This window comes from Protopterus annectens, chromosome 1.part1, assembly GCF_019279795.1.
Source record: "Protopterus annectens isolate FY-2018-M chromosome 1.part1, PAN1.0, whole genome shotgun sequence".
NCBI classification, from domain to species: domain Eukaryota; kingdom Metazoa; phylum Chordata; order Ceratodontiformes; family Protopteridae; genus Protopterus; species Protopterus annectens.
Genome location: NC_056726.1, coordinates 545671722 through 545694267, shown reverse-complemented (window position 1 = coordinate 545694267; position 22546 = coordinate 545671722).

Below are 22546 nucleotides of genomic sequence, written 5' to 3'. Positions count from 1 at the left end.
TTCAGGTTGTAGAGCAAACACTAGGCAACAGAATTACTTAGCAATAGCATTCTAATAATAGTTCAGTTATACCCCAGCTACAAATCAATAGACAGATTGCAGATAAACAAAGATGACTAAACTCCAGTTTGTACAACAGCTAAAATACATAAATTGACTGCAGAATAAAAATAAAAACACTAACTGTAAAACCACATGTAGCCAAGTAACTCCGTTCATACATACATATAGCTCTGGTCTTAACAAGTACAATAAACAAAATCAATACAGAATGCATGGGTTCAGTTTAAAAACCCATTTGCAGCTCCCGACACAGTGTTACACCTCAGAGGTTGAATTAAATGCCAGCAGAACATTAACAATATCTATGACAAGGATAATATGCACTTAAGTAAAGCAGTAGTAGTAGGTGAAACAATACATGCAGTACACAGAAAACAAACCGTTCAGCCACTATCACTATAACATAAGATTATAGTGAGTTTGATAAATATTTACACTGTCAAATATAGCAGTAAAAAAAGGCTAAAATAAAGGTTTACATTGCCAAAAAAAATTAAGAGAAATCAAAAGAGTGCTTACATGGGAGCTCAGTTTTAACCAATTTAGGCTTTTCAGTGCTATACAGTGGTGTTTACTGAAAGGTGAATGTGATGCAAATTAAATAACTTTATTATAGCATCATTTTAAGTTTTAATTTTGTGAAGTCTGGAGGATTTTTGTGAGCACTGTAGAGAGGAATGGGGAGGATTTAAGTAGTGGCAAGTGAAGTTTTAGTTGTGTCTGTGAGAAACTGTTTGGCTCTGTAAAGCATTCCCTAGTTTTTCATGAGTTTTTCTTGTGCAATTTTGTATATGCAGGTTGAATAGATTATCATCCACTATCACCCCTAATATTGTGCTATGAGAAGTGACTTCAATGGTTGCATTATCAAGAGAGAGGACTTTATTTTTTCTTTTTCACGAGAGGGGGATTTGGGGCAAATAGTAGTAGTTTGGTCATTTTGAGTTAAGCAGGAGTTGTACGCTACATACATGTATGTGACTGTGACATGTATTTTTAAAGTATTTTGTTACACAATACCTGTACCTGACAAACCTCTCAATCTCTAGAAGCAATATATCTGGCAAAAGCTCTAAATAATGGTGGGGGTGCTCACAGGCCAAAAATCATGATCAATTATTATATACAGCTCTTATAAGTTAGAGAGTTGCTAGAAAAATTAGTTTTGCAAAGAATGCATTTTCTGAATGATATGATATCTGAAACTCAAATGCATGTCATTATTTACGGACTTCAATCTTCAATGAGTTGTAAGAAAAGCACATTATGAGGAACAAACCACAGATGAGGCAAAAATCTGGACAGTTGATCAATAACATGCACATTACCTATTGAGACAACCAGAAAGAATATGTTGTGTCCAACTTCCATTTTATCACAATCTGGCAATGTATGATATCTTGATTTAATTAACTATCTTCAGTGTTGGAAAATACCATTAAGTTCCATTCAGTGCTTTTGTGACTAGTGACCCAAGGTTGTGTAATAATTACATAGAATCATTTAAGTGTGATCAACCTATTAGAATACACTGACATTTTTCATTAAATAAATGCCATGTACATCAATCAGGACAAAACCCTTTTACAAGACAGACCCAAAGAGAATTATTATATTGATACTTATGCTCATCAGTTAGGATTCGTATGTGGTAAAAAAAACGTATAATATACTGTCAATACAAACTACATAAACTACATAAATTAAACATGATCAATAATATCAAAACAGAATAAAATGTTTAGAGATACCTTAAAATTAAGCAAAACTTACTTCTATAGACATATGTAACCATATTCAAAGCTCCAGGTAGGTCACAATCTGTACATTTATTTTTATCATTACACACACACACACACACACACACACACACACACACACACACACACACACACACAAACTACTGCATCTATATGTGTTAACCTGTCTGAATCTGCAAGAAAAACAATGGTTACTGATGCGCATCAGTTGCAGAATTTGCAGGTTAACTTACAACCCTGCAGAATTTGCAGGTTAAGTTACAACCCTGCAGAATTTGCAGGTTAAGTTACAACCCTGCAGAATTTGCAGGTTAAGTTATAACCTTGCTGTTTGTAGAATTTTGATTACAGTTACATTTATCTAGCAACCCTTCAACTATGGTTACAGTACTAGTACAAGCTGTGGAGTATTCCTGGTTTCCATACAGCCAGAAACTGTAGATTCTCACTACACAAGCACCCTGTAGTAGGTTCATTTTTATTATGGGACAAACCAGTTACTACAAATACTGTGTTAACTAGGCACAACAAGAAAAGAAAGTAAACTGAATACTAACGCTGGCACTGCCTGCAAATGGTCTACTGTGATCCGTGATCAATCATGGTAAACAAACAATCAAAAACCTGAAGTAGGACATGAATGCAGTCAACTAGCATTAGAACTCTACTTCCACTAATGATGAACAATATCATGGGACATAATTTACGGAAGTCACATGCTACTATGAAAACAACCATGATCAGTGATGTTAAGTAAGCTAAAAGTGACCATACTCAGTTTATTCCCCTTGGAGGTCTGCATTTTTGAATTAACAGCATTTTTGTCACTTGATCTCAGTGAATTAAGTGGAGTTGTACAAAGCAATTAATTACTGAGGGGAATGCAGCCCAGTTTGCTATAGCCAACACGCTTCTGTACTGAATACCATTTTCTCCATTTTGGATACCTTACACACACACAAGCTCTCAAGACTGCAGACGTTTATAGCCCAAAGGGAGTTAATTTAAGAGGTCTGGTTCAGACCTCTTAAATTCAGAATTTCTGAACATCTTAGCAACATTAAACACCATAAAGAAACCAACGCCCTCTATAAACATATGACACACAAAACTGCTGCATTTAATTTTACTATTATAGATAAAATCATGAGACCCAGAAGCAATAAATTAGGATGGCATGATCTATTAAACAGTATGGAGAAAAAATGGATTGTTAAACTGGGAGGTCTCTCTAAACCAGGGCTTAATGAGCATCTTTAATTGGTCACATGTCCTTTAAATTATGTATATAAATCACTTATTTATCAGACATTAACACTGATGAAGGCTATGTAACTGTGAAGCCGAAACTGGTCTGTTCCTGCTTTTTTGCCTAGGGGCACTTCAACAATAAAGGATTTATCTGGTGCCACTGTATGCTGGTCTCTCATTTTTGGTTTGCTTTGACTTGTACTGAGACCGTGCATCTGCCGTACTCGCAGAGATTTCTTTCTGTTTTAGTCTTATTTGTGTCTAGACAATTCAGATCCTGTATCCCAGCTCAAATTTTTTTTCTTTAGTTATATTCATTTGCTCGTCTAACATTCCTGAAAGATTACTCTGTATGGATTTTTTTTAAGTTTGCCAACTCATTACAGTCCCAAAACAAAGGTTTCCTAGGTACCTCTTTTTTCACCATCATTCCTCCAAAAATTGCAATCTAAGGAAAAAATCTTTGGAGTCTGCCTGGGGCATAAAGTATCTATGCAAACACTTTCAGGCAAAAATCCTGAATTTACTAGACTGTGTTGCATATTTGGGAGCCATACATATATCCTCCCATTATTTCTTTGGGAACTGCATATCTAATCTCTTTCCAGTCTTTTCTGAAAGTATTAGTAAGAAAATAAGATAGCACAGCTGAAGAAAATCGAATACAGTAGCATTAGTCACCAAAACAGTGACTAAGTGTCCTGTGTACCGAAACACATTATATCACTAAGACATGCAAGCAGAACAGTGTGGAAGGAGGATAACTAGGCAGTTTGAACAGTACTAGGAGGAGCTGTGCCAATAACGGATTTCCAGGCATAGTCCCCGGTGATGAAGTGTACAGGTCACACACAACTTACCCATGACACCACAGCTAATGGTGCACAAAGTACCAAACAGCATTCCTGCCTCATCGGCAATGATTTCAGCCACTGCTTTTCTGAAAAAAATACCTTTTAAAAATAGTACTTTGCCTAAGATCATGCCATGCAGCATGAACAGTAAACTTTATCCTCAACGTAGGGAAATGCGTAACGGGTTTCTGTAGTGGGCACACCACTGAGCATCCGCAGACACACATCCATTAAAATCTACGCTCACATCTCATGCTTTCCACCAAGTGAAGTTACCAAGGAACACTAAATTTTCTTGGAACATAGTTTATTAAAAGTTCACAAAGCCTTTTTATTTAAAAAAAAATGGCTAAACTAAATTGGGAATGAGAATTTTACAAATACATTGTGGCACTTAACTGATTAGAAGCTGCAATGTACCTATGAATGATGAACAATCCACTAATTATAAAATTTGCCCTAAATTAAGGATAGGCAATATCTGCCATAGAATAATAAATATTTGTAGAAATAAATTAAAAAAATATATTTTTTCTCTGATATACTAAGGTGTAGTAAGCCATGCTTCTTACTTTGGTAAGAAACATGGCTAAGATTACTAAAGTAATCCTTCTTGTCAAGATTTTAAATTAATCTCAGAATTACAATGTCACTATAATGCTACAAAAATGAAAGCAGAGAAAAAAAAAACATTTTGTGTATTATGACATTACAAACGGGTTCAAATGTTAGAACTAGGCTATCTGTCCTTGCAGCTCATTTCAAGCTTTGAAAAATCTCCCAAATCAAAGGTAAGAATCAAATCCTGTGCCTTGTGTTTGTAAGTTAAACACATTTACCATTATGCCAACCCCTGATCCCACTTAGGCAACCCCCCATCCCAGTTAGCTAGGAAAGAAATAAAAGCAAACAAAAATATACTTTATAATGAATTCTTCAAGGAAGTGCCTTGGGGTGCCTCTCTACTGATTGCCTGCTGAAATGGTGATCAGTAAATAGTTTGAACCCTCACTAGTCAAGTACAAAGATGGAATTTGTAGGGAGATTTACTTCCACAGTCAGGTATGACTGCTATCTGGTATCCATTTTTTGACTTCCAATGGTATTACAGCAAAGGCCTAGGGTTGTCTGAAAGGCCGTTCTACTGATCCCTAAGATGGTCATTTGCACCACTTACATTTTCCAGGTAGCAAGTCAGGTCAAATAATCCCCTGTTCTGCATCTGTGGTCACCACTGACCACTACTGCTGCATTCAGTTTTACAATAACTAAAGTTAGACGCAATACCTACAAGCAGTAGTAAACAAAATGTGAAAGGCTCAGAAGAATGTCATGATGTATAGCATGCAGTAGTTGCTCCAATCACCTTCAGGAATAAATTGTGGCAAGCAACCAAAATAAAGCAATCATATCACTATATATTTTTACATTAACATTACAAACAAATTAAATATATTTTCTCAGTGTGAATACTGTGTTTTGCATTGCTAGTTTGAAATTTTCCTACGTGGTTGAGGGGAAAAAATGTCAAAACAAAGGTTTACAATTTTATACATCCAAATTGTAACCATAGATAATTTGTCTTTTTACTTGGGGGTTGGAATAATACAGGTTTCAATCCTGACCTCTGGTTCTTGGCTAGGCTTGTAACAGTATACAGACTAATAACATACCTACCTATGAACTTATTGATACTAAAGTATGAAAACAAAGCATCAATAGAAATAATTTTCTACAACATAGAAAAGGATAGTTTCATCTTAAAATACTTTGATGTAAGATGCATATGAGAAATGTCTCACCATGTAAATATGCTACAGAAGACATCTTCAGACATGCATGTAACAATAATGATACGTATCTCACCATGTAAATTGTTTAGAGGGCATCACAATTATCTTTCAAAAACAGTAGTGGTTGGTGACTTCAAATCAAAGGGGGGGGGGGGGCTGCAGGAGACAGCTGAATGGGTGGGGCCAATGGGAAAGGATGTGGTCAACTGGAAAGGGGTGGAGCTATGGGAGTTAATTTAAGAGGTCTGGTTCAGACCTCTTAAATTCAGAATTTCTGAACATCTTAGCGACATTAAACACCATAAAGAAACCAACGCCCTCTATAAACATATGACACACAAAACTGCTGCATTTAATTTTACTATTATAGATAAAATCATGAGACCCAGAAGCAATAAATTAGGATGGCATGATCTATTAAACAGTATGGAGAAAAAATGGATTGTTAAACTGGGAGGTCTCTCTAAACCAGGGCTTAATGAGCATCTTTAATTGGTCACATGTCCTTTAAATTATGTATATAAATCACTTATTTATCAGACATTAACACTGATGAAGGCTATGTAACTGTGAAGCCGAAACTGGTCTGTTCCTGCTTTTTTGCCTAGGGGCACTTCAACAATAAAGGATTTATCTGGTGCCACTGTATGCTGGTCTCTCATTTTTTGGTTTGCTTTGACTTGTACTGAGACCGTGCATCTGCCGTACTCGCAGAGATTTCTTTCTGTTTTAGTCTTATTTGTGTCTAGACAATTCAGATCCTGTATCCCAGCTCAAATTTTTTTTCTTTAGTTATATTCATTTGCTCGTCTAACATTCCTGAAAGATTACTCTGTATGGATTTTTTTTAAGTTTGCCAACTCATTACAGTCCCAAAACAAAGGTTTCCTAGGTACCTCTTTTTTCACCATCATTCCTCCAAAAATTGCAATCTAAGGAAAAAATCTTTGGAGTCTGCCTGGGGCATAAAGTATCTATGCAAACACTTTCAGGCAAAAATCCTAAATTTACTAGACTGTGTTGCATATTTGGGAGCCATACATATATCCTCCCATTATTTCTTTGGGAACTGCATATCTAATCTCTTTCCAGTCTTTTCTGAAAGTATTAGTAAGAAAATAAGATAGCACAGCTGAAGAAAATCGAATACAGTAGCATTAGTCACCAAAACAGTGACTAAGTGTCCTGTGTACCGAGACACATTATATCACTAAGACATGCAAGCAGAACAGTGTGGAAGGAGGATAACTATGCAGTTTGAACAGTACTAGGAGCAGCTGCGCCAATAACGGATTTCCAGACATAGCCCCCGGTGATGAAGTGTACAGGTCACACACAACTTACCCATGACACCACAGCTAATGGTGCACAAAGTACCAAACAGCATTCATGCCTCATCGGCAATGATTTCAGCCACTGCTTTTCTGAAAAAAATACCTTTTAAAAATAGTACTTTGCCTAAGATCATGCCATGCAGCATGAACAGTAAACTTTATCCTCAACGTAGGGAAATGCGTAACGGGTTTCTGTAGTGGGCACACCACTGAGCATCCGCAGACACACATCCATTAAAATCTACGCTCACATCTCATGCTTTCCACCAAGTGAAGTTACCAAGGAACACTAAATTTTCTTGGAACATAGTTTATTAAAAGTTCACAAAGCCTTTTTATTTAAAAAAAAAATGGCTAAACTAAATTGGGAATGAGAATTTTACAAATACATTGTGGCACTTAACTGATTAGAAGCTGCAATGTACCTATGAATGATGAACAATCCACTAATTATAAAATTTGCCCTAAATTAAGGATAGGCAATATCTGCCATAGAATAATAAATATTTGTAGAAATAAATTAAAAAAATATATTTTTTCTCTGATATACTAAGGTGTAGTAAGCCATGCTTCTTACTTTGGTAAGAAACATGGCTAAGATTACTAAAGTAATCCTTCTTGTCAAGATTTTAAATTAATCTCAGAATTACAATGTCACTATAATGCTACAAAAATGAAAGCAGAGAAAAAAAAAACATTTTGTGTATTATGACATTACAAACGGGTTCAAATGTTAGAACTAGGCTATCTGTCCTTGCAGCTCATTTCAAGCTTTGAAAAATCTCCCAAATCAAAGGTAAGAATCAAATCCTGTGCCTTGTGTTTGTAAGTTAAACACATTTACCATTATGCCAACCCCTGATCCCACTTAGGCAACCCCCCCATCCCAGTTAGCTAGGAAAGAAATAAAAGCAAACAAAAATATACTTTATAATGAATTCTTCAAGGAAGAGCCTTGGGGTGCCTCTCTACTGGTTGCCTGCTGAAATGGTGATCAGTAAATAGTTTGAACCCTCACTAGTCAAGTACAAAGATGGAATTTGTAGGGAGATTTACCTCCACAGTCAGGTATGACTGCTATCTGGTGTCCATTTTTTGACTTCCAATGGTATTACAGCAAAGGCCTGGGGTTGTCTGAAAGGCCGTTCTACTGATCCCTAAAGATGGTCATTTGCAGCACTTACATTTTCCAGGTAGGAAGTCAGGCCAAATAATTCCCTGTTCTGCATCTGTGGTCACCACTGACCACTACTGCTGCATTCAGTTTTACAATAACTAAAGTTAGACGCAATACCTACAAGCAGTAGTAAACAAAATGTGAAAGGCTCAGAAGAATGTCATGATGTATAGCATGCAGTAGTTGCTCCAATCACCTACAGGAATAAATTGTGGCAAGCAACCAAAATAAACCAATCATATCACTATATATTTTTACATTAACATTACAAACAAATTAAATATATTTTCTCAGTGTGAATACTGTGTTTTGCATTGCTAGTTTGAAATTTTCCTACGTGGTTGAGGGAAAAATGTCAAAACAAAGGTTTACAATTTTATACAACCAAATTGTTAACATAGATAATTTGTCTTTTTACTTGGGGGTTGGAATAATACAGGTTTCAATCCTGACCTCTGGTTCTTGGCTAGGCTTGTAACAGTATACAGACTAATAACATATCTACCTATGAACTTAGTGATACTAAGGTATGAAAACAAAGCATCAATAGAAATAATTTTCTACAACATAGAAAAGGATAGTTTCATCTTAAAATACTTTGATGTAAGATACATATGAGAAATGTCTCACCATGTAAATATGCTACAGAAGACATCTTCAGACATGCATGCAACAATAATGATACATATCTCACCGTGTAAATTGTTTAGAGGGCATCACAATTATCTTTCAAAAACAGTAGTGGCTGGTGACTTCAAATCAAAGGGGGGGGGGCTGCAGGAGACAGCTGAATGGATGGGGGTCAATGGGAAGGGATGTGGTCAACTGGAAAGGGGTGGAGCTATGCTCAAAACCACAAAACCTGGGACTTTAATTAAATACACTCCCCTGGATCCCAAACCATCATGAGAGTCCAATCAAGACAAAATGAAGTGAAGAAAAACAAGTATTATTTCAATGCATTGGCTACATGACAGCTTACTTAATATCTAGATGGAAACAAAAAGGTTGTGAGGCATGAAAAAATAAATTACTTTTAAATACATTACTGGAAGTATAAAAAAGCAAGCAGCACTCAGCTCAAACCACTTCTCCTTGCACTGCAGTTCTAATTATAATTTATATTCAGCTTTATAAAAGTACCAAGTAACATGCAGCCAACAATATGCATTCTCTGAATAAGAAGCATAAATCAATAGTATAAAAATGACAGAAAACCAGAACATTCTGCAAAATCAAGGACAGATGAAAAGCCACTGTACTTGTGTCTACTTTGGATTGGGGGGGTACTTAGTGTGCACACAAACTGCATAACTGCTCCTTGCCTTGCTTAGGCACATCCAGAGTCACTATATGGGAGAGTGGGGTACAAGTACGTAACAAACTGAATGTCTCTGGCTGATGGTGATGGCTGCAACACAATTTTCATACCCTCAAACTCAGAGCAAGAAATCTGGACACAGCCATAAATAAAGTGGGACAAGTCACAAATGCCCAAAAATACGGAAAATTTTTAAAGACTGCTCTTACAAACTCAGAAAGTTAATAAAATAGTAGGTCTTGCATTAGTATGAATTTTCTGAAAGTTATGAAATCTGAAACTCAAATGACTGTCATTATTTTCTAACTTCAATCTTTAATGATTTGCCACCAACTTGCCAGAAAACCACAGCGTTATGAAAAACGGACCAAAAATGTGATGCGAACATCTGTATATACACACAGACACACACAACACATATGCACTTTTGAAGTGATTCTGAGGCAAAGATGGCAGAAACTAACAGGATTCTGAAGAAAATGGAAAATGTGTTACCAAACTTTTGCTTGTGTGTGTTTGTGTGAAGAATTAGGGCAGTGTTGTGTGTGTATGTGTGGCCAAATCTGTTTTAGAACCACAGTATAAGAAGGAAACACAGTGCCAACAAATCCAAAAACAAAACCACAATGGGGCACCAGGAAACACCAGAGTAACAGTAAAATGCAAAACAAATCCAAAGCTGCATAATTAACACAGCAACTAAAACGTTATTATTAATGCTTAATCACCGCATTTTTGTCCATGTAAAATGACTATCAGATTCATAGGTTCATACTAGGCTATCTGCCCGAGGGCATTTACAAGCCTAGCCCATCGTTTTGTGGCTTACGCCACCCCTTTAGTATGGGGAACTATACCCATTATTTTGCTGTGCCTCTGTCGAGCAGTGACACTGAGGTAATCCCTGGGGTATATCTGCGATCTCCCATCCATTGGTCAAGATTTCTCTTGAACAAGGCCAGCGAGGTGCTCTGCCTCACATGTACCGGGATTTTGTTCCACAGCATAGGGAGTCTTTGGGTGATGAATCTATCCCTCCAGCACGTCCTATTAATAGCCGTGTCGAGGTTTAAGTCTCCGCCTTGTGGCTCTGATGGATCTAGATTTTGAGGTGAAGCATATTCATCAAATCTGGGTTTGACATGGCCTTGTATGTTAGGCAAAGGTCACCTCTGAGCAAGCGGTGCGACTGAATAGAGCTGGAGTTCTTTCAGTCGGGCAGCATAGGACAGATTTTGAGACCCTTTATCCTTTTGGTGAGGAACTTTTGTGGCCTCTCCAGCTGCTGCAAGTGTCGGGTCAGATACATTCGAATGGGGCATTGTACTCAATCATTGGTCTGATGAGTGATGAGTAAAGGGAGACTATGACCTCCCTTGATCTAGATGAGAATCCCTTCATGATAAGGTGAGCAATGTAGAAGGTCTTCCTAACTACTTTAGCTACATGGGTGTCGAATGACAGACTATCATCAACCTGGGTCCCCAGGTCCCTGATAACTTCTTCTGTGCTCAGTGGATTGCCACCTATTTGGTAGCTAGGGGTAACCTTGTTTTTCCCGAAGGGTATGACTATGCATTTTTTGGCATTTAACTTTAGGCCGTGGCTCTGGCACCAGTTATCCGTTTCTGTGAGACCCTTCTGAAGGATATCTGTGTCAGATGTGTTTTCTACTATGGCCCAGTTTGCAGTCATCTGCAAACTTTGTCAGCCATAACCCTCCTGTGTTTGCTTGTACTTCGGAAAAGTAGATGCCAAACAAGAGTGGGCCCAGGACTGAGCCCTGTGGGACACCACTTGTGACAGGCTTTGAGTCTGACATGGCGCCAGCAACTCTGACCCTGTGGGTTCTGTCACTCAGCCAGTTTGCAACCCATCTTGTGATGTATGGGTTAACATTTAAGCTGATGAGTTTTTCAATGATACCCGAGTGGGGTATTGTATCGAGGCCTTAGCCAGATCGAGGTAGGCTGTATGGACTGCCTTTCCCTCATCAATGGCTTTGGTGACTGTTTCGAAAAAGTCAACCAAGCTTAAAAGGCATGATCTGCCTTTGACAAAGCCAAACTGGGTTGGATCCAAAGTCTGCAAATTCCCTATGTCTTTATTTATGAGGTCCATTATGATCCTCTCCATGGCTTTGCAGATAAGGCTTGTCAAGCTAATGGGCCGGTAATTTCCAGGGTCTGTGGAGGCACCGCCTTTGTGAAGTGGGACCACAGTTGCATTGCGCCACTCCCTGGGAGTGTATCCAGAGGTAAGACTTTGATTAAACAGCTGTCCTAGCTGTGGGTTTAATTCCTCATTTAGTTCGTGGAGCACACAGCCGGGGACACCATCAGGTCCCATGGATGCTGTGTTTTTTGCTTTGGAGAGAGCAGTTCTCACTTGGGCGCTGGAGATGTTTGGGGGGCTGCACTCGTTTGGTATAGATATCTCTCCTTTTGGGGGAGTTTGCACTGAACCTGTCAGCCAGTATGTTGGCAATGTCTGTAGGATCAGTAATCTTCACATCATTTTGAACTAGTTCTGAGCATATCTGGGAGTTTCCTCCTAGGTTTCTAACATAGCTAAAGAAGGCCTTATGATTGTCTTTTGAGTCTTTAGCTATTTTTCTCTCAATTTGCTTTGGATGATTTTATGAGAGCTCTTAGTTTTTACTTATAGTGATCAAGGGTGTCTTACCTTTTAAGGATTTTGCTCTATCTTGTAGTAGCTTCCTCCTTTTGTTGTAGAGTTTGTTTATGGCTGGGGTCCACCAGACTGGACGCTTGCCTTTGGTACAAAGAGTCTTTGTTTTGCTTGGGATTGCCTTATCCATGCAGTCCTGCAGGTGCTGGTAGAAGGCATTTGTAAGTGATTCAGCGGCTTGAGTACTGTTTTCCGCTCGGGGCCTTAAAGGAGAGCACACTACTCTTTAGAACGGTGAAGTCGGCCTTTGAGAAGTTCTTTACTGTGGTCTTTTTTATTTCAGGTGGGGGTGGGATGAGGACTTCCAGCGAGATTAGTTTGTGATCTGATCTCACCAATGAGAGGTATACTTCTGGTGTTGAACATTGTGCTCCCATGTTCGTGATGATGAGATCAAGTATGTTATCTCCTCTTGTGGGGATGGTGACTAGTTGTTCCATGGCATTTGAGTTTATGAATTCCAGGAACTTTTGGGCTAGGGTGTTTGGGCTTGAGTAGTGTTCTCAGTCTATATTAGGGTAATTGAAGTCACCTAGTATGATGGTGTTTGGTGATACATTTATCCCCTCTAGTGTTTTCAGGAAGGCCATGTGAGGTTCCTGAGTTTGTGAGGGTGGCCTGTAACATGCTACAATTTGCAGAGCAGTCTTGCCTATGGTTAATTGCACCTGGATGGTCTCCGATGCATCGTGTGTTGCCACCAGTCTTGAGGTGTGGGTGTCCTTGATGAATATGGATACCCTCCTTTCTTGGTATTGTCCGGATTTTGGGGCCGGAACGCATGATATGAGGTAAAACCTGATAGCTGGGGTGCTCTCAGGAGCCTTGAACCAGGTTTCTGTCACAGCACAGACATCGATGTTCTCCATACTGAGAAGGGCCTCGAGTGCGTGCATTTTGAGATTTAGACTTCTGGCATTGAGCAGCATTACCCTTAGTTTTTCCTTTTTGTGTTCTAGGGTGGTAGGTTTAGAATTTGAGCCTTGCCTAAAAAGGCACTATGGGGGTGGCAAGAGCCTTTGCCAATATCCGAATCCCAGGGTGACAGGTGCAAGCCGTCCCTTGCGAAGCAGCGTGGCTTGTCCAGCATGTCATCCCAGGCAGACAGATACTGGATCCCCTTTGAATGACACCAGTGTTTAAGCCAATTGTTAAAGCTGATCATCTTATCTCTGTATTGTGGCATCATTCTTGGTGAAGGTAGGATACTGCTCAAGGTCAGGGTCATACCTGCCTGGGCTACATAATCAGAGAGCTCCTCAATGTACCTACTTCCCAAATATCTGTCTTTACATATCCTGCTTTCCCCTTCAATTAATTGCTTAATTAACAGTCAGAAGCTCAATTTAGTTAAAAACACCCTACAGTATAAAGAGAATACTATAATCATTTTTATACACAAATATTTGTTCAATAAATAAAACACTCCTTTAAAAATCCTATATTCACATATAAATATCAAAATATATACAGTGTGTAAAACCTGCCTAATTAAAACATATATTAAAAATGACTTTGTACAATTACACAACACTGCCATACTATAGTTTATTATATAGATACATTCAAAACCTAGTTTTGAAGGCAAATGAAAATGGAATAAGTCAACTGATGGTTTTCTATTTGAAAGTGGTGTGCGAGCTTATGTATTTATAGTCTTCAAATATGTTTTAGGCTGATGACTTGTTAATGACTGGTTTCTCTCTCTTATACCCAAGTAGGTATTGGGATGTTTCTCTATTGCTCACATTACAAACTGCAAACCAAAAGAAAAGACAAACTGAAAAATCGGGTAAACTGACAATTTGTTTGCTACCTCTTTCCATATACTGTGCATGTTGAGTATCTAGCCACTACTACCCCCATTCATTGACTTCTCTTGTCACAAGAATAAGCATCCGTCACAGTGCAGCCATAAGACAGGCAGCCATGAAGGGTCTTTTCCATCTTGTTTCTTAAACTCCTCCCTGGCAGCTGATATAAAGTAATGTTATATCATTCCCATTGGACATTACTGTTCCTAGCAACACTCCTTGAAAGCTACAGCATTAACATGACTTGGTGGTGGTGCTATGGTAGCGCTGTCGCCTCACAGTAAGACGTTGTCCTGTTCGATTCTCAGCTAGAGCGTCTTCTGTCTGGAGACATGCGTGAATGGGCGTACCTTCATTGAAGATTGTGCGTCAGGGCTGCAACTTGGCACGTAAAAATCTGCTGCCAATCATTAGCGGACCGGAGTTCCGCTGTGGCGACCCCTAACCAGGAAAAGCCTAAAGACACAACAATAACAACAACAACAACAAGTAGAGCTAACTGTACCTCAAGCTCAAGCCCATAGTGCTGTATAGTGTATATGTCTCGCTCTCCTGTACACACTGGCAAAGCTAACATCATATGCCCACTTCCATCCTTCCCAGTCTGGGTATTTCAGCTCTAAAGCCTGACCCTCAGATAGCAGCTTCTCTGATGCAAGTGTTTATTTTTAATTCAGTCAGTTTCAGTCAGCTCCAGATACCAGAGTTCAATCCTGACACCAGTCCACTGCTTATGTGGAGCTTATCTGTTTCCCCTTGGCTTCCTTCTACTTCCCCAAAACATGTAGGATGATTGTAATCCTGAACTGTCCATATATATTACACATACCCTTATTTCTATGACTTTGGTTGTAGATGAAAAGAGGCCATGATGACTGGCTTACTTATCCAGTTAACACATTAAATTTAATACATATTAAAATTACTATTTTTCTTCATGGAAAAACAAAACATCAGCATTATTAGTTCTATTTTTAACAAAAGTAGTACCACTTTATTTTAGCATATGCAGGTTGCCATTGCCAGTAACAATAATAGCACTAAGCATTTATTATTTGAGTGGCACAGGCACTGGATGATTACCTTGAGTCTTGACAGAAGTGCAGAATTTGAAGATTTTTTTGTGTCAGAGATCATAAGCTAAGAACTCTGTGGTCTGACCAAAGTACTGTATATGCTGTTACTGTACTGACTGGTTCTCATGCTCTTTTTTTCCCAGTGCACAAAATGTGGGATGAGCGCGAGAGCCAATCAGTAGCCATCCAACCATGCACATCACCTACGTGACTGCGGACGTGGCAATTCAATCTCCTTCCAGTTTACTGGGATTACAAACCATATAGATTTCTGGGCATCAAACACTGATGCCTTCTCTCCTTAATCTGGACTGCTTTTACAGCAGTCCGGATTTACAGAAACTAGTTATTTTTTAACCCAGAACTCACCAAGCATGTGTAGTTTGAGTTCTGGACTTTAACAGAGTGTCAGCAAGTTGGTCAAACTCATAGCTAAGTAATATATAACACAAAAAATATTTTATGTTTTTTCCACAGCTGGGGGGGGGGGGGCTGCAGCCCAATAGCACAGGCCGCCACACACATTAGTTCTGCAGTCATCCCCCATCCCGCCCCAACTGTGCTATCTTCTGCAAACTTCACAGACTTGTATTCTTTCTCCAACAAGTGTTTGTACATCTTCCTGTCACAAATATTAGTATCTGAGAATTCTTTATCCACAGATATTTACCCTGCCAATCTTTTCTGAAAGGTGTCATTGGACTCTAACCTACTTCAGGCAGCTCAAGAACTATATCCAGTCTGTCCCCCAAAGTACAAATACTGAAATATCCATCTCTCTTTATAAGACCTGTTGGTTCATATCTCAAGACATTTGTGCTGTGTTCCTTTATCTGTGTCCTTTAGATGTCTTTTTATCAAAGCATTCAGAAATGAACTAAACACTAGAAAATACTGTGACATTAGCATGAATTTACATCCATTTGTCAGACCTGCGTATTCAATGCAGTTATTTTCAGGACTTTCTTTTGCTTTGTGCTTATCAGAATCCATCCATCCTCAACCCCTTTTTTCCCATTTTGCACACTGGGTCGTGGTGTCACTTCAGCAGTGACAATCATCTCGAGTCAACATTTACACCGCTGGGTGGTTAGCCCTGCTATGGTAGTTCATTCCACTGTTTGTGTGTATGCAAGACACTTTAATCACTGGCTGTAGAAATTTCAGTGATTGATACTATATTTGTCATTTTTTCATGGACTACTATATTACTACTATATTTAATTTTCTCATCTATTTTTGGAATTGTTGCTAATGGGCGCACCCATGTCAATGCACTTCATCATTGACTAATTTGTGATCAACAGAATGTTTTCTTTAAATTGGCTAATATCTTCATGGGTTCTCAAATTCTGGGTTACTGTTACTTTTACTAATGGAATTCAATTAATCACCATCAAACTCTGGTCCCTTTACCTGTTTAAGTTAAAAGCATCACTTTAAAGTATATTCCTGGGTTTTACAGTTCACACACAAATCTTGAATTAAGAAGAATTAAGAAATACTGGCAGACCATATGTACAGCCCTCCTCCTGCTAACAATCCCAGGCACACAATCCCAGCAAATAACTTAAGATTTTACAAAAACAACTGATAAATTCCTACTGTTCAAAAGGGTCTGTGACAGGGCCCCTCCCTCAATGGGTCTAGATGCAGGACATCCCTTCCTTATGCTCTAAAATTGGTGTGTTGGTCTCAGATTCTCAATATTAAATGAGACTGTGGTCTCTGCTGGTAAATGCCATGATGTCATATGCACAGTAAGTGTGTGACTATCTACGAGCCAGCCAGTTCACAGAAACCACTGAGCATGCACAATTCCTGCAAATGAAGAAAAGCACTGCATACCTGGCCTTACAATATACGAGTACATATAAACATATGCTTATTTACCTTAAAGAAAATTTTTTACAGCATCCAGTGGATAGAGGGTCATCCAGACAGACAGCATAATACGGACTCACTGAAAACTGTCCCTTCATGGGTAAACTCACATAACAAAATGTTATAGTTGTAATAAGGAAATCTCATTGGATTTATAACTGGAAAGAATCTTAAGCAATACAATAAAACATAAGGAAGCCAGTAAAGTGGCAAATGCTCAGAAGGCTCAGTCCTGAAGCAACAATGTAAAAGAGAGCTTCTAAAGTCATGATCGAGGTAATACTGTTTGCTTGATAGTATGACCTAGGAGCAAGTGGTCATGGCACAAATGTCCACAATGAAGATGTTTTTGAGGTAGCTAGGTCCAAGGGTGCCCGCAGGCAGGTGCAAGGGGGTGCACTTGCACCCCCCTGGAATTCGCTGACTAGTTAATCATTTAATTAAAATATATATATATATATATTTTTTAGGACGTTCTTCTTTAAGAAGAAAGAAGTCTAGTCGCGGGTGTGCTGACATCATCGCGCGCAGTGCACATATTTTCAAGTTTGCGAGCGGGAACCGAAACGGACGGTTTAGAGGACTACTTGAGAGTGGTTCGGTTTAGAGGACTACTTGCGAGCGGGAACTGAAATGGAAGATGGGATTTCAGAAATGGACGGATGGAAGATGGGATTTCAGAAACGGACGGACGGAAAATGGGATTTCAGAGTGAGTAGTGTGTGTAAGATGGGATTTCAAAGTGAGTAATGTGTGTAAGATGGGATTTCAGAGTGGTGTGTGTGTGTGTGTGTGTGTGTGTGGATGGGATTTCAGAGTGGTGTGTGTGTGTGTGTGTGTGTGTGTGTGTGTGTGTGTGTGTGTGTGTGTGTGTGTGTGTGTGTGTGTGTGTGTGTGTGTGTGGATGGGATTTCAGAGTGGTGTGTGTGTGTGTGCATGGATGGGATTTCAGAGTGGTGTGTGTGTGTGTGTGTGTGTGTGTGTGGATGGGATTTCAGAGTGGTGTGTGTGTGTGTGGATGGGATTTCAGAGTGGTGTGTGTGTGTGTGTGTGTGTGTGTGTGTGTGTGTGTGTGTGTGGATGGGATTTCAGAGTGGTGTGTGTGTGTGGATGGGATTTCAGAGTGGTGTGTGTGTGTGTGGATGGGATTTCAGAGTGGTGTGTGTGTGTGTGTGTGTGTGTGTGTGTGTGTGGATGGGATTTCAGAGTGGTGTGTGTGTGTGTGTGTGTGTGTGTGTGTGTGTGTGTGTGTGTGTGTGGATGGGATTTCAGAGTGGTGTGTGTGGATGGGATTTCAGAATGATGTGTGTGTGTGTGTGGATGGGATTTCAGAGTGGTGTGTGTGTGGATGGGATTTCAGAGTGGTGTGTGTGTGTGTGTGTGTGGATGAGATTTCAGAGTGGTGGTGTGTGTGTGTGGATGGGATTTCAGAGTGGTGGTGTGTGTGTGTGGATGGGATTTCAGAGTGGTGTGTGTGGGATTTCAGAGTGGTGTGTGTGTGTGTGGATGGGATTTCAGAGTGGTGTGTGTGTGTGTGTGTGTGTGTGGATGGGATTTCAGAGTGGTGTGTGTGGATGGGATTTCAGACTGGTGTGTGTGTGTGGATGGGATTTCAGAGTGGTGTGTGTGTGGATGGGATTTCAGAGTGGTGTGTGTGTGTGTGTGTGTGTGTGTGTGTGTGTGTGGATGGGATTTCAGAGTGGTGTGTGTGTGTGTGGATGGGATTTCAGAGTGGTGTGTGTGTGTGTGTGTGTGTGTGTGTGTGTGTGGATGGGATTTCAGAGTGGTGTGTGTGTGTGTGTGTGTGGATGGGATTTCAGAGTGGTGTGTGTGTGTGTGGATGGGATTTCAGAGTGGTGTGTGTGTGTGTGGATGGGATTTCAGAGTGGTGTGTGTGTGTGTGTGTGTGTGTGTGTATGGGATTTCAGAGTGGTGTGTGGATGGAATTTCAGAGTGGTGTGTGTGTGTGTGTGTGGATGGGATTTCAGAGTGGTGTGTGTGTGTGTGTGTGTGTGTGGATGGGATTTCAGAGTGGTGTGTGTGTGTGTGTGTGTGTGTGTGGATGGGATTTCAGAGTGGTGTGTGTGTGTGTGTGTGTGTGTGTGTGTGGATGGGATTTCAGAGTGGTGTGTGTGTGTGTGTGTGTGTGTGTGGATGGGATTTCAGAGTGTGTGTGTGTGTGTGTGTGTGTGTGTGTGTGGATGGGATTTCAGAGTGGTGTGTGTGTGTGTGTGTGTGTGTGTGGATGGGATTTCAGAGTGGTGTGTGTGTGTGTGTGTGTGGATGGGATTTCAGAGTGGTGTGTGTGTGTGGATGTGATTTCAGAGTGGTGGTGTGTGTGTGTGTGGATGGGTTTTCAGTGTGGGGTGTGTGTGTGTGTATGGGATTTCAGTGTGGTGTGTGTGTGTGTATGGGATTTCAGTGTGGTGTGTGTGTGTGTGTGTGTGCATGGGATTTCAGAGTGGTGTGTGTAGATGGAATTTCAGAGTGGTGTGTGTGTGTGTGGATGGGATTTCAGAGTGGTGTGTGTGTGGATGGGATTTCAGAGTGGTGTGTGTGTGTGGATGGGATTTCAGAGTGGTGTGTGTAAAATGCCCCCGGTGCTACATGGTGGTGGGTAGAGAATAAGGCTTGAACCCTGTACCTTGGGCCCAAGTGGCAAGAGCCTGAATTCCCTACCCACCACCATTTGTAAAAATGTTCCAGGTTTTTCCCTCATACTTGTTCTGTTCCTCATAAAATCTGTGGTTTCTGTATTTGTGTCCTTGCAAAGCCAGTAGTGCATTGGGACACTGGTAGCATTGTTGCCGGACAGCTACATGTTCTCTGGTTTGATTCTTGGTTGGGGTGCCTTACCTTCTGTGTGGAATCTGTATGCCCTCCCTGTTTTTGTTTCTTCCCATCTTACGAAAACATGTCTGTCTGGAGTGTTTCTCCCTGTGCCTCTGCTAAAAATTAGCTTTTGTTCCAAGTCGGACTTTCCTGGTTAAATGTGAAAAAAATGACACTCATTTGAATATCAGACTTCATATCCTTCAGAAAGTGGATGGTAACACAAAAGCTTTTATTCTAGCAATTTTCTAAGTGTATAAGATGGATATTTGAAATTTATCCCTATCTTTGGGACTGTATTCCCCCCGTTATTGGCTTCATCCAGGTTTTGTGCTAAGGTTGAGAGCTATGGTAAGAACTGAATTCACTGAATATGTTTGGGAGCTATATTGCCCCATTACTGGCTTTGTCCGGGTATTTTTTGCTAAGAGGTTGAGAACTGTGGTGAGAACTGAATTCACTGAATGTTTGGGGGCTGTATTCACCCATTATTGGATTTGTTTGGGTGTTTTGTGCCCATTATTGGCTTTGTTCAGGTGTTTTGTGCTAAGAGGTTCACTAAATGGTAGCCATTTAAGTTTCAGTCTTCCTCTTTCACAAAACAGCTGATTTGGCATAGTGGTATGTTGCGGTGACTGTTTTGCACAGGGTCCCCTGGGTTCAAGACGTGGCAGTGAAATGTATGGTGGTAACGCAGCATCTTATTCTAGCAACTTTCCAACATTATACAAGCAATGTTTAAAATGTGTCCCTGGTTTTTGCCCCCCCCCCCCAATAGATTTTGGCTTTTTCCAGATTTCTTGTGCTGCAAAGTTCAGAGATACAGCTGAGTGTCGAGTAGATTTTACAAGGAGCTGACAGCGGAGCAAAAGTTTAGTGCTGCTTATGTGTAGTCGGCTTGTATTGTTAATAGCACAACAGGTAGTGTACTTGCTTTTGATGCTGAAGGCTGTGGGTTCTACTCCCACAGTAGGTAGATGCATTGCTGATACTGTACTGTGTTGTAAAGGGGGTGGATACTGCAGTCCTTTTTGGCAAAGATACCTAGTAACTATGAACCTGTTATCAGTTTGCTATCCATTCCCTATTGCGGTATTACTAGCTTATCATGTTTTTAATGCATGCAACAAAGGCAATTTATTCTTCAAGGGCAACAGGCACTTTATTTGTAGATGAAACAATGACATATAAAGTTGTTTGCTAGCAGCGACCTCTTTATTAGTTACAGATTACTTTAATGTGGATTTTACTACTTCAGAGATTGTGCATATTTACTGATACTGAAGGTTGAGTAAACTTTTTATGATGGAAATGTTCTGAATTGGGCAGTTTTGTCATTGGTGTATGCATTTTGTTTCAGTGTTTACTGGAAAAATGTTCAAAACAATACATTTAAAATGCCCTCTAACAACTGTACTATATTGTACAAGGAATATAATGTAATACAGTCAGGAAGGTGTATCAAAGAGCATGTGTATGTTTCATGTTCAAGGGGCCTATGATTTTGAAGACAGCCCAGAGTTGATATTTATCTGCCACTGGCAAAATATATTTTCTTTGAATGTGGGTTTCAATGCTGTTTCAATGTATGTGAGTTTCAAGGGCAGAGAAGTTTTAATGTTAAGTCTATTTTCATTGTGAGACTGCATTGCTTTGTTAAACAGATATCTATTAGGGTTTGTGCTGTAAAATGCGAAATAAAACTTTCAAATGAAATCTAAATCATCGCAGAAGTAAAGCAGTATGCACATTACAGTGTTTATGGTAAATAGAGCAAAATAACCAAGGAATGGGACATTGGAATGGCTGCAGGGGGGAGGCTCCATTCGACCATGATTTTGTGAGGGGGGGAGGGTAACAGACTCAGACAGCCCCGGTTGAACTATACCTCTCAGTTGTCCATATTTTTGCAGAATGAATAGATATTTACTTCTTATTTTTGGTTTGTTCCTCATACAATGAAGTCACTAAATGACAGACATTGAGTTTCAGATGTCATAGCCTTCAGAAAAATGCATGCTAATGCAAGACCTGTTCTATCAACTGTCTTAAGTTTATACAAGAGCAATTTTTAGTAGTGTTTGTATGTTCCCCCAATATATTTGGCCTTGTCCAGATTTCCTGCATTAAGAGGTTGAGAGGTATGTGCAAATCGCTTTGCAGAATTAGAAATATCCAAACCTCTCCATTGTCCCCAATTTTGGCTCAATGTTGCTCTCCCCTAATAATCCTTCCTCAAAATGGCAATTTTGGAAGAAAATGTGATTGACGTCTCCTAGAATAATGGTGTTGGCTTAATGCATAGGGACACCATATTAGTTAGGAGATATGGACTGATGGGGTACATAGAGGGGACCTATAGTTAGGTATGACACAGTAAGGAGTTTTGTTAAAGCTAAGTTGGATGCAGAGGAATTCCACGTCATTATCTTACCTAGCAAGTCTGGAGATGAAATGTTCTTTAAGAATATGTAGACACCATCACCTTTTCATCTCGGGTGATAGGCCTGAACTTGTGGCAAATATTGAAATCCTGCATTAAAGGAGTGTTGTTATCGGTCTTGAACTAGGTCTCTGTGATACATATATAGATGTTTTCCAGGGGAAGCATTGCTGGTAAGGAGTGGACTTTTTAGCTTATGCTCAGAAAAGGAAATTGGTTATTTTCTAATTCATGTAGCTATAAAATTCAGTAT